This window comes from Pseudorca crassidens, chromosome 5, assembly GCF_039906515.1.
Source record: "Pseudorca crassidens isolate mPseCra1 chromosome 5, mPseCra1.hap1, whole genome shotgun sequence".
NCBI classification, from domain to species: Eukaryota; Metazoa; Chordata; class Mammalia; order Artiodactyla; family Delphinidae; genus Pseudorca; species Pseudorca crassidens.
The window spans coordinates 72,887,876-72,900,218 of record NC_090300.1 but is presented as its reverse complement, the minus strand read 5'-3'; the positions used below and the strand labels follow the sequence as shown (position 1 = coordinate 72,900,218).

The 12,343-nt window shown below is 35.7% G+C and overlaps 1 protein-coding gene across 5 annotated transcripts in view; it reads right to left on the bottom strand.

The window, feature by feature from the left end:
* The window catches only part of OSTN (osteocrin), a 38,207-nt gene extending 31,193 nt beyond the window's left edge, over window positions 1-7,014 (bottom strand). Inside the window, exon 1 of one of the 5 annotated variants that reach the window (XM_067738418.1) lies at window positions 6,780-7,014. The gene's annotated coding sequence lies outside the window, so the exon portion shown is untranslated. The remainder of the gene's footprint in view (window positions 1-6,779) is intronic. The other 4 variants (XM_067738417.1, XM_067738420.1, XM_067738421.1 and 1 more) reach the window with 4 other exon arrangements.
* Window positions 7,015-12,343: the final 5,329 nt, after the last annotated feature.

The following is a 12,343-nucleotide window of genomic DNA, read 5'->3' as shown; positions in this document are numbered from 1 at the left end:
CTGAGGTTAGTCTCCCTGACCTCTAAAGTTGCTTCTAGCTTTTGTAAAGTCCGTTTCTGAATCCAGCAGTTTTCTGGTGGAAGCACAGACTCTGTATGTAGGTAATGATAATAGTTGGTGTAGGTTTGGCTGGGAAAACCTTTCTGCTGTCCCTCAAATCAGCTAGGTCTATGCATAAGATTTTGCATCTAGGTTTTCACATAAATATGCTTCTCTTGAATTTTAAGTATTTCTAGCTGAAAAGACAGGGCCTTCAAATCTTTGATTTTAAGATTTCATTTATGGTAAGCAATCCCATTTTATAAATGTATTTTGAGAAAGAAAAAATGCTACCGATTACATTATGCCATGCTATCAAGTGTAAGACATTCCAACTTCAGAGATGTTAAATGTGCACAGAATGGATGAAATATGCTATATCTATTTTTTTAATATTTCAGACAAAATTTATAAAATTATAAATCATATTTATCATGCTATATCTATTTACTTTCAAATGTTTACTTGGATTTTTTTTTCATCATGCTTAAGATAGTATACTCAATTCCCCCATACTTTCAAAACAAACACTGTTAGAGCTGAGGGAGGATCCAGATTCCCTAGCATGCAGCAGTTATATCTGCTCTTTTGGGGTCAGAGAAAGAAAGCATTGTACAATATTTAATGCATTATCAGTTATAAATTTTAAAAATCACAGAATGTTAAAAAATTTAAAGATTTGATTGATTCCTTATTTCTCTGCATTTGTAGTTAACAGTCTATCAAAGGAAAATAATCATTTGAATATTTTCAGAGTACTCACAAGTCTTAGTATTAGTGGATACAAAATCACTATTATCAAAAGCTCCTATTTTGGTTACAAAATAGGAATTTTTGAAAATATAAATTTTCAGATATCACCACCAGTTTCACATACACACATATTTTTTCACATATGTACATATATTTTTCACACAATGTTTTTCTAAAAATCTTTAGATAAACTAATGAGTATTTTAAAAATAAAAATTTTCAGTCAATAAATAGACATTCATCATCAGAAAAATATTTCTATGATGGTGAGGAAAAACTCAGAATTAGACTTGAAGGATAGGGATAAGTATCCTTGCTGTGCTTGGTAACCTTGAGCAAGATGCTTAAACTGTCAAAATTGTCAAATAAAACTCATTTTATGAACTCACATTTTAATTAATTAATTTTGTTTAATTTAAAATTATTTAATTAATTTACAAATAGCACAAATCATTATGGATTTGCCTTGTTTGCCAAATAAGAGCAATAAAAACATTTACTTTCATATTTCATATTATTTATTAAAACATATAAAGATATACATTTATCTGTGAAAAAACACTGCATTATTTTTATTCTTATTTTGTCATAGGTGAACTTTTCAAGGGAGACTCTAAATTTTGCATGAAAACATTTTGAAAACTATAAGATAATATGGAAAGATTAACTACATAGTATAAAAATGATTATTTCTGAGCTGAAGGCAAGTGTTTGACGACAAGTCCTTCCAAGGAAAGTAAAGCTTATACTCAACAACCACCTAGGGAATCTGGGGCCGTTCATAGAGACGATCAGCAAAGCTTATGTTAAACAATCAAGAGGATACATAACAGTTTGACATGATACAGATAACCTTGATATTTCACTGAGTGACATTTGAACAGGGTATTAAGTTTGTGTCTAGTTTTCATTGATGAGAGAAGCAACCAGATGCTTGAGACACTTTCCTGCTAGAAAGCAGAGACTTGGACGCTGGAGTCTCTTCTTCATTGGTGCTGCAATTCCACTGCCTATGGTGCAATCGGCTCCACAAACAAGAGAACTAAGTGTGGCTTTGGCACTTAGAACTTCAGAAGTGGGGATTAGTTTTGGATCCTCATAAAGTCAAATACTAGATTCAAAATCACTGAGGATTTTCACCCAAGAGCAACTGAATTACAACTGGTAGTTTCTGTCACTAGCATACATATCATCTATATCATTCTCACAGAAATACATCTGAGAAATACTCATGGTGTTTAGCCGTTTGTTTAAAATTCTCTTTATGAAATTTGCTATTTTCAGTACATTGTGTGATGGGTATTTGCTTTATATTTTGAGTGTGATTCTGAAAGGAAGGTGCAAATTGATACTGAGAAATTTAACATTTCCTTTTTTTTAAGAAATGAAAATGTCAGGAATGTATTCTTTCTCATTTCTCATTGCTCTTCCGTTGGCAGTAGTTAATTTTCCGAAGCCACATAGCCAGTTAGAAGAAGAGCCAGAACAACAATATAATGCTTTCAGACTCTCAGTTTCATGCTCCTTCAAGTATAACTTATTCGTAGAAGTATAAACATTTTCCCATCTCCAAAACAGATTGCTTATAAAGTCAAATGTTTATGGATGAGGTGTTCTTAATGTGACAGACACCTGCATTTTAAAAAGACTTTCCCTGGGAGGCTTCCCTGGTGGTGCAGTGGTTAAGAATCTGCCTGCCAATGCAGGGGACACGGGTTCGAGCCGTAGTCCGGGAAGATCCCACATGCCGCAGAGCAACTAAGCCCGCGAGCCACAACTACTGAGCCCGAGTGCCACAACTACTGAAGTCCGTGCACCTAGAGCCTGTGCTCCAAATGAGAGAAGCCACCACGATGAGAAGCCCACGCACTGCAACAAAGAGTAGCCCCCGCTCACCGCAACTAGAGAAAGACTGCATGCAGCAACGAAGACCCAACACAGCCAAAAAAAAAAAAAAAAAAAAAAAATTCTTTGAAATGAATTTCCCTGAATGCTAAAAATCAGGAAGAATGATTATTTACTGGTATACATGTGTTAACTGATTTTATTCTGTCTGGCAACATTTTTGTTCTTTTTCAGACACTACTGCCATAAATCATAAAATTTTGTTGTTAAATGTCTCAATTTTTTTTTCTATTTGGAATTTTCAATCATATTACTAGTATCTTTCTTGCACAAAGTTAAGAAGGCAGAAACCTACAATAACACTAGTAAGATCCCACTATTAAAAAGCCCAGGTATGTATGTTTAACAAACTATTTAAATGTTACTGTAAACTCCTTGACGGTAGGAACTATGACATGTTCACTATTGTATCTCAGCACGCAACATAATGCCTGGCAGAGAGTCAACATTATGTGTTGAATGAATGAATGAATGAAGCAGCCCTATGTAGTAGGTAAACAGAAATGTGGGACAGATATTAACTTCCCAGTTTTATTGATATGGAAACTAAGGCTTAGAGATGGGAAGAGATTTGCCCAAGTTTTACACCTACAGTAATATATGATGAAGTTCATGCCAGAATCCCAGTATGTCCATTAATGTTTCACATCACAGATTCTCATTCTAATGAAAGAGACATGCATCATTATTCCCTAATCATTGTGCCAGTAAAGTTTCAGATTTCTCCTTATCAAATGCTAATTTGTGCTCAGATCCCTGAATTATTATAAGTTTCTTCATATAAAACTATGTTATCTAGAAAGACAAGAGAACTTGGTGTATGATTGCGTGCAATTCTGGTAAGGGAATTTGTTCTTTAATTCTAATAATGAATAATGGGAAAAATAAGAATCTTCAAAACTAGAGATAGGGAAAAGCTGGTAGAGTTGCACATAAACATTCTGTTTAGCCATTTGATACGGAGGTCATTTTTATGTGGTATAAAAAGGCTTTCAAAGGGTAAAGTTGGATAACTGCAGTTAAACATAGCATATATTAGCATCAGGGTAATGTGGAATACTACCACCTCCTTCACCCTTTACCCCACTTTGTACTTATATATACTATTTAATAAAATAGAATTATAGCAGGGTGATAGAAAATAAAATGTAATAAAGAAAGTAATATTGATTGGGGGAAGGAAATTTTACTAAAGAGAATTATAAATGGCAATCGCTTTTAACATTTAATGTTACAGTATATTATGCATTATTATTAATTTCAGCCACAATATTTTATGAAAATATTAGCATACAACTACAAAGAATATTATAATGAGAAGAAAACAAAGGGAAGAAATCTGTTATACTTAAAACATAATTATTCTTCAAACTCTAGTTATATTAACAAAACTAAATTTTAATTGAATTTTAATATGATTTTATATGATTTATATTTTGTTTTATAGTTCATAAAATATCTCTATTAAATATTTTTTTTTAAATCACTAATTATATTGTTACAGTCATGATTTTCCCATAGTTTTTGTAATATTGACAGTGTAGCATACTCAGGCTGTGTCATGGAAGCAGAGCCAGCCTGAGTGTTACAGGAATTGAGCTTGTTACAGGAACTAGACCTTACACAAGCATGGGAGCAGTCAGGGAGGGATGGACTGCCAAGGAGGTAGAGGAGGAGATGTCACTTCCTAAACCTCTTAGTGCCCCAGCATCGATGGACAAGTCAGAGTTTGCAAGGAAATGCAACCACCAAAGTGGGACCACAGGGAAGCCATGGAGAGGTCCATGGAAAGCCACAGCTATTACTTGGTGGGTCAGCAGCCAAGTTCTCAGTGGTGGCCCAGGTGATATTTTAAACGTGCATTTTTCACATGTTTAGAGTCTTATGTGTCATAGGAGCATAGGGTTTTAGAAAGGAAGGAGGCTCTCATTAGAAACTGTGGAATTTACCATCCTCAATAGATGGAAAGAGCCAGACTCAGAGGTAATTAACTTGTCCGAGAGAGAGGAAATGAAGGAGAGATGTAAAATGGATTAAGAGGAGGAGGCATGGCAGAGGGCTTGTTTCTGCAGGGAGTGGGTGCTTTGTTCTGAGACCAGAGCTGATGAGGCATTGATAAGGGAGAAGAGGCAAGGCTGAGCAACAGCCAGTTCAAACCAGCCAAGGCACCAGCAATTACTGGCTGGTGATGCTAACCATTGCTCCAGAGAGGTACCCTGAAAATTATTTGCAGAAAGAAGGAGGACTCAGCTAAAAATATCTCTAGTCAGAGAGATCTTTAGGCACATGGGAGTTGGCCTGTGTAGAGCCATGCCTAGGGTTAGGAGGGAACTTGTGACTCATCATTTGTACCCACACAGACTCTAGTTTTACTGAGGAGAGAAAAATGCCCCTAGGAAGCTGAGTAAAAGCTGTTGAAGACAGGACTGGGATTAAAAAGCTGGTTTCCTGACTCCAAAGCATGTGTTCCTCCGATAACACCATTGAACCTAAGCAAACTTTGTCTGATGTGTAGAGATCACAGTGGATGAAATATTGGCAAGGAGGTTAAGTTAGATGATGTCTAAGGATTAGCCCCAAGATTCTGTGATACTGAGTCCTCATTCTCTAATATAGGGAAAAGTGACTGATATGGGAGCTTCCCCAGGTCATTCTCACATTCAGTATCACTGGCACTTTTAGTTCTTTCATCTCTTTCAATAATAACAAATGTTGTCGAGCCCTACTGTGTGCTTAAGCTTGCATGAAGTTGCACAACTACATAGTGACACAGTTGGGGTAATATTTTGAGACTGCTTACTTTGAGTTCTGTTCATTTGAGACAAGCTCAACCAATCTAATTTTATTAATTAATGTTCAAATCATTGAAAGTATTTGAATAAGAAGTTAAAATTATAACCCTGAGGTCCCCATACCTAGTCTACTAAACATATCTGCTTCTTTACTGCCCATGATTCATTGTATCGGAATCAGTTTAAAACCCTGAGAAATAAAGGGTGAAAGCAAATAACCTTAAATACCTTAAATAACTTATTGAATGAAGCCACAGTACAATTCACTTATAAAGAGGAGACGAATACATATCTGCAGGAAGCTCTTCTTAGAAAAGTTCTATTAAGAGTGATGAAGAGTAGTACCAAAGTAAAGAGAAGACACAAAATGTGCTGATGCTTGTGGGAGACCATTAAATATAGTGCTATCAATTCCATAGCTTACATGAGCACTAAAATCATCATAAATCATTGTTTAAATTATCTAATTTCTAGAAAGATAACTCAGAAAGAAATAATAATCTCATTCCTAAACCTATAATATGTATAATTGTAATTCAAAGGAGCTATATTTTGTTTTGCTAGAACTGAATTTATTGAGTGTACACTATTTCCACAGGTCAAAACCTGAAACAAAATTTTAAATTTCTTCTTAAACAGAGCTCAAATGTATGTTTCAGATTAACTCTTATTTCAATAACTTAATAGCAAGAGCACTTCAAATACTGAAGAATAGACATTGATCTAAGTCTACTCTAAGCTATGTTATTAATATTATACTTGCCTATTTGAGTTTTGTAAGCATAAAATCAGATGATAATATGGGTTTGAAGAATATCGAATACAGAATTTTATTAGTTTAGGGATGTTTCCTAAGTTCCAATTGTAATAGAAATACAGATAAGAGAAAAACTTTCTTTTCTAGCTAGGTTTTTAAAATTAGGCTACTTTGTACATGTAAGAATTTCCTAACACTGGATATATTTGATGAAAGCAAAATTAATACATCTAACACACTTATAGGATTATTATCTTGAGTTCCCTTTCTCTCTGTTTTAAAATAGAATATAAAAGCAAAAGTAATATAATAAATATAAAATGCCTGAGCAAACAATTATCTCCACCCTAAGTTTGCATTACAAAAATACCTTAGATTTTTTACTCATTTTTAGAGAGGAAAGTATTTCCAAAAACATTTCTGACTTTAGCTAAATCAAGATAAAATCAAAACATTTAAAAAGTATATGAAATTTTTAAAAAAAGTTAAAAGGAAAAAGCCTAACTCTTCATCAGCTTTTATATTTAACTTACCTTGTGAAAAATCAGGAGATTCTCACTTTAGAGTCCTGTCTGTGCAGTTTCTCCCAAACTCAGCTCTGATGGTGAGTTTTTGCTCTGAGTTTTTATAGTCTCAGTTATACACCCCTTACTCCAATCCCTGCCTTTGCTTTCTCTTACATCATTTCTACAGATTTTCCACTGAACATTTTCCCAAGCTTCTCCTCAATCTCTCTCTCTCTCTCTCTCATCCTTTTTCCTCTGTCTTTCCCAGTCTCTATCTCTCTTTCTCTGTTTCCTTCTCCTGTTCTTCCTCTCCATATTTATTCTATCTACTGCTTTGACCATGGAATTTAAGTAGCAACAGGAGCATGGGCTCCGGAAAATTTAAGTATACATTTAGTATTGTGTTCAGCCTTAGACCCATCACTTCTTCCTGAGGTTTTAGTCCAGCTCTGATAATTACAAATCACATTTGGGAAATAAAATGCACTAAGATTTATTAAAAAGAAAGTCACTAGGATATTTCAAACTAAGATTTAGGGAAACAAAATCAGAAATGCAAACTGATTTATTGATGTATATTTTGGATGCTTAAATAAATGATCATGTATGGAAATGGTGAGTAGTTTCAGCCTCAGTCAGGTGCGGCAGCCCTGTCAGTGAAACTGACAGCTACTTTGTAATTAACATTGCTATACTGGGAAGGCTGTCACTAACAAACCTATAAATACTGAACTGGACATGTGGGCTATAAATGCAGTCGTTGTAATCATTTTTATCTTGCTCTTGTTCTCCAGTATTTTAATTTCCTTTTAACCAAAACATCCTTGCTTGTGTCTGAAATTTTCCTTCATTCCCATTTCCTACTAATCACATTTGTAACTTTACATACACGAATTATAAAAAATAAGTTATTATAAGTTATTAAGTCCTAAAGGTAATATGTTGTCAGATGATTATTAGCTCATTTAATTCACCAGTAGATCCCCATTTAACAGATAAAGAGATTGAGTCTCGTGAGTTAATGAGATCACACAGCTAGGAAGTAGCAGCAGAGCCAGTTTTCTAACACAGATCGTAATTCCATATCCAGTTTTCTTCCCACGACTTCACTCTGTCTCACTATTTAAAAAGCTGGAAAAGAGAATCCAAATCAGATTACGTTTTTGCACAAATAGAAATAAATTTGGTTTTGCTTTAAAAGGCATTTAAAATGCTACTCGCTTGTATAGGAACTAGCACACGGTTAATTTAGATCTAGATGGAGAACTGACCGGAGCACACTGAATTGGTGGGACAGTAAAATGCTTCATTTTTGTGAAGGGCTTCCAGGGATAACATATGTCTCAACAAGCTTGAAATTTGAGTAGTTGGCAGTGATAGTTCACAAGTCAAGATAAAAATACAGCCTAATCGTGTCCTTGTTTAGACATTACTGCCATAAAACAATTACGTTAACTTGAATCCACATGCTGGAAACTCTCAATATAGATTTAACGGATTCATCATAATGCTACTAGAAGCCAATATTCTTGACGTACCTTCTACCCTTATTTGAAATGCCTCCCTTAGCATGCTGACAAGTGATATCTGTGGCTGATTTATTCCAGATCTGTCCCTGCTTAGACAGTCCAAAGATTCCACCCTATTTGTGGATTTTGTTGACCTAATTCAAAAGTTTGACTTAACTGTTCTTTAGCAACAGTTTATTCCAGGAACAAAACCATGGTACATTTAAGCCATTCATATGGGCTTCTGCACATTATAAAGCCCTATGTAAATGACTTATGCATTTATACATGATAAAGAAATTCTGTTACTTAAAAGAGAGACTAAAATAGAAGCATATGAATAAATAGAAAGAGAATAAACACCCAATAATAGATGAAGAGATTAACATGAAAAAGAGAAAAACAATTACTGAAAACTTATATCATTATTTAATTCTCATAATAACCTTGCTAATGAGGTATTATTATTCATATATAACAGATGAGGAAACTCAAGCTCAAATATGTGAAAGGGATAGCCCAAGTGCTCACAGCTTAAAATTGATGATGAGAACAGGAGCTGAATCTCGCTTTCTTTATCAGTCAGGATTCTGGCAAGAAAGAGGTGGCACACTCAAATTGAGAAATTTGAGAATAATTTAATGTGGGCAGGTGTGGAGGAACCAGAAAATATCATGCAGTATACTGAACCCCCATTAATAGCCAGGTATTCCTAAACCTGAAGGAATAAAAGTGAGATTACAGGGACCCAGAACAGAGGGATCTTAGTGGAGAAAGTTGCCTGGCAGAAGTGGAACATTTCATCAAGGGACACAGGTAGTCAAGAGTGATCTACAGGGGAGGGAACCTAGGAAACAAACACTGACATTTCACTTTGCTTCCTGGATACAATCTCCTGTTGTGTTTACCGCTGGTCAAACCCTGAGAGATAAAGGACCCAGCACATTGTTTAACCTCAAAATTGTGCTAAGAGACATACAAATGGGTTCCTTTGTAAAGATCAACATGACTGCAAATGCCACCATTACCCACACTATTACCCACATTATGCCATACTTCCTAATGCTTTTTTTCAAGTCAGGTTTATTGAGGGATAATTTACATACACAAAATTCATCCTTTTAAAGTGCACAGTCTGATGAGTTTTGACAAATGTAGACAGTATGTAGCCTCCACTACAATCAAAATAAAGACCATGTCTATAACCCCCCCCCCAAATTTCCCTCCTGCCCTTTACAGTCAATCTTCTACCCCACCCCCAGGTCCTGATAACCACCAATCTGATTTCTGTCCCTATAATTTTGCTTTTTCCAGAAGGCTGTGAGAAATTATACAGTATATAGTCTTTGGTGTCTCGCTTCTTTCACTTAGAATAATGCTTCTGACTGAGATTTATCCATATTGTTAAATGTATCAGCACTTGGTTTCTTTTTAATAATGAGAGTGTTCTATTGGATGGATGTGCCACAATTTGCTTAGTCATTTACCAGTTGGTGAAAATTTGAGTTGCTTCCAGCTTTTGGTGATTATGAATAAAGCTGCCATAAACATTAATATAGCGGTCTTTGAGTGGATACATGTTTTCATTTCACCTGGGCAAATACATAGAAATGGGATTCCTAGATCACGTGGCAAGTGTATGTTTAACTTGATAGGGTATAGTCAAACTGATTGCCATAGTGGCTCTACCATTTTGCATTTGCACCAGAAATGTATGAGAGATCCAATCACTCAGCATCCTTGCTAGCATTGGACAGTCATTGCCATTTTCAAAACTTTAGCCATTCTAATAAATGTATACTGGTATCTTATTGTGTTTAATTTGTATTTTCATAAAAACTAATGATGTTGAGAATCTTTTCACGTACTTACTTCCCCTTTGTATATCTTCTTTGGTGTAGCGTCTGTTTAAAACTTTTGCTTAATATTCAGTTGTGAGAGTTCGCTATATATTCTAGATACAAGAATTTTTATGATTTATGTTTTGCAATTTTTTTCCCCATTCTGTAGCATGTCATTTCATTCTCATAGTTTCGTTTCACAGAGCAGGCATTTATAATTTTTTTTTTTTTTTTTTTTTTTGCGGTACGCGGGCCTCTCACTGTTGTGGCCTCTCCCGCTGCGGAGCACAGGCTCCGGACGCGCAGGCTCAGCGGCCATGGCTCACGGGCCCAGCCGCTCCGCGGCATGTGGGATCCTCCCGGACCGGGGCACGAACCCGTGTCCCCTGCATCTGCAGGTGGACTCTCAACCACTGTGCCACCAGGGAAGCCCTGGCATTTATAATTTTGATGAAGTACAATTAGCCATCTTTTAAAAATGGAGCATGCTTTATGTACCCTAAGAAATCTTTCCCTCACTCAGGTTTGTAGTGATTTTTTCTTGTGTTTCCTTCTAGAAGTTTTCAAAATTCTTTTGGCTATTCTAGGTCCTTTACATTTCCGTATAGATTTTAAGATCAGCTTATCAATGTACAAAAAAGAACTATCTGGGATTTTATTGGGATTTCATTGAATCTATAGATCAATTGGAGGAAAAATGACATCTTAAAAGTATTCTGGGGCTTCCCTGGTGGTGCAGTGGTTGAGAGTCCTCCTGCCGATGCAGGGAACACGGGTTCGTGCCCCGGTCCGGGAAGATCCCACATGCCGCGGAGCGGCTAGGCCCGTGAGCCATGGCCGCTGAGCCTGCGCGTCCAGAGCCTGTGCTCCGCAACGGGAGAGGCCACAGCAGTGAGAGGCCCGCATACGGCAAAAAAAAAAAGTGTTCTGATGTGTGAACATAGTATGTTTCTCTTTCATTTAGATCTTTGATTTCTCTTTACAATGTTTTTAAATTTCAAAACTGTACAAATCTTGTATGTATTTTGTTAAATGTATCACTAATTATTTGATGTTTTTTGATGCTATTATAAATGTAGTTTCTAAAATTTCAATTTCCAAGTGGACATTCCTAGTTTACAAAAATACAATTGATTATTGTATATTGATCTTTTATTCTGTGATCTTGGTAAACTTATTTATCAGTTCTAGTAGGTTTTTATAGATTAAACAGGATTTTCTATGTATATAAAATTCTCTTATTTGGGAAGAAAACCTGTTTTGTATCTTCTGTTTCAACCTGTATGTAATTTTTTATTGCCTCAGCCAGCTCTGCCAGTGCAATACTAAATAGAAGTGGAGGGTGAACATCCACGCCTTGTTCCTGATCTTGGGGTGAAGAAGGCTTTCATTTTTCACCGTTAAATATGATAATGTAGGGTTTTTATAGCTGCCCTTTATCAGGTTGCAGAAGTTCCCTTCTGTTATTAGTTTTCTGAAAGTGAATTGTAACTTTGCTTTTCTGAGATAAACTCTATTTGATCACAACGTATTATTCTTTTTCTACATTGCTGGATTTGGAGTGCTAAAACTTTTTAAGGATGTTTATTCATGAGGGAGATAGGAGATAGGCTTTTCACTTCCTTAAAATATATTTTTTTAGGTGTTGGTATGAGAGTTATGGTGGTCTCATAAAATGATTGGGAAGAATTATACCCTTGTCTTAGTCCGTTCAGGTTGTTAAAACAAAAATACCATAGACTGGAAAGCTTAAAAAACAAGCATCTATTTCTCATGTTCTGGAAGCTGGGAAATCCAAGAATAAGGTGTCTGACCATTTGGAGTCTACTGGGGGTCTACTTCCTGGTTCATAGATGATGAACTTCTCAATGTGTCCTCACATGACAGAAAGTATGAGAGAGGTCTCTGGGGTGTCTTTTATAAGAGCACTAATTCCATTCATGAGGGTTCCACCATCATGACCTAATCACCTCTCAAATACCCCCACCTCCTAATACTATCCCATTGGGGGTTAGGATATCAACATATAAATTTGGTGGGGGGTGGGGAACTAATATTCAGCCCATAACAACTTTCATCTATTTCCTGGAGGAGTTTGTATGGAATTTGTGTTATTTTCTCCTGAAATGTTTGGTAGAATTTGCCAATGAAGTCATCTGTGACATTAGTTGCCTTTGTGGGAAGGTTTTTAACTAAAATTTCAAATTCTTTAATAGGTGTAAGGCTAATCATTTTATCTTTT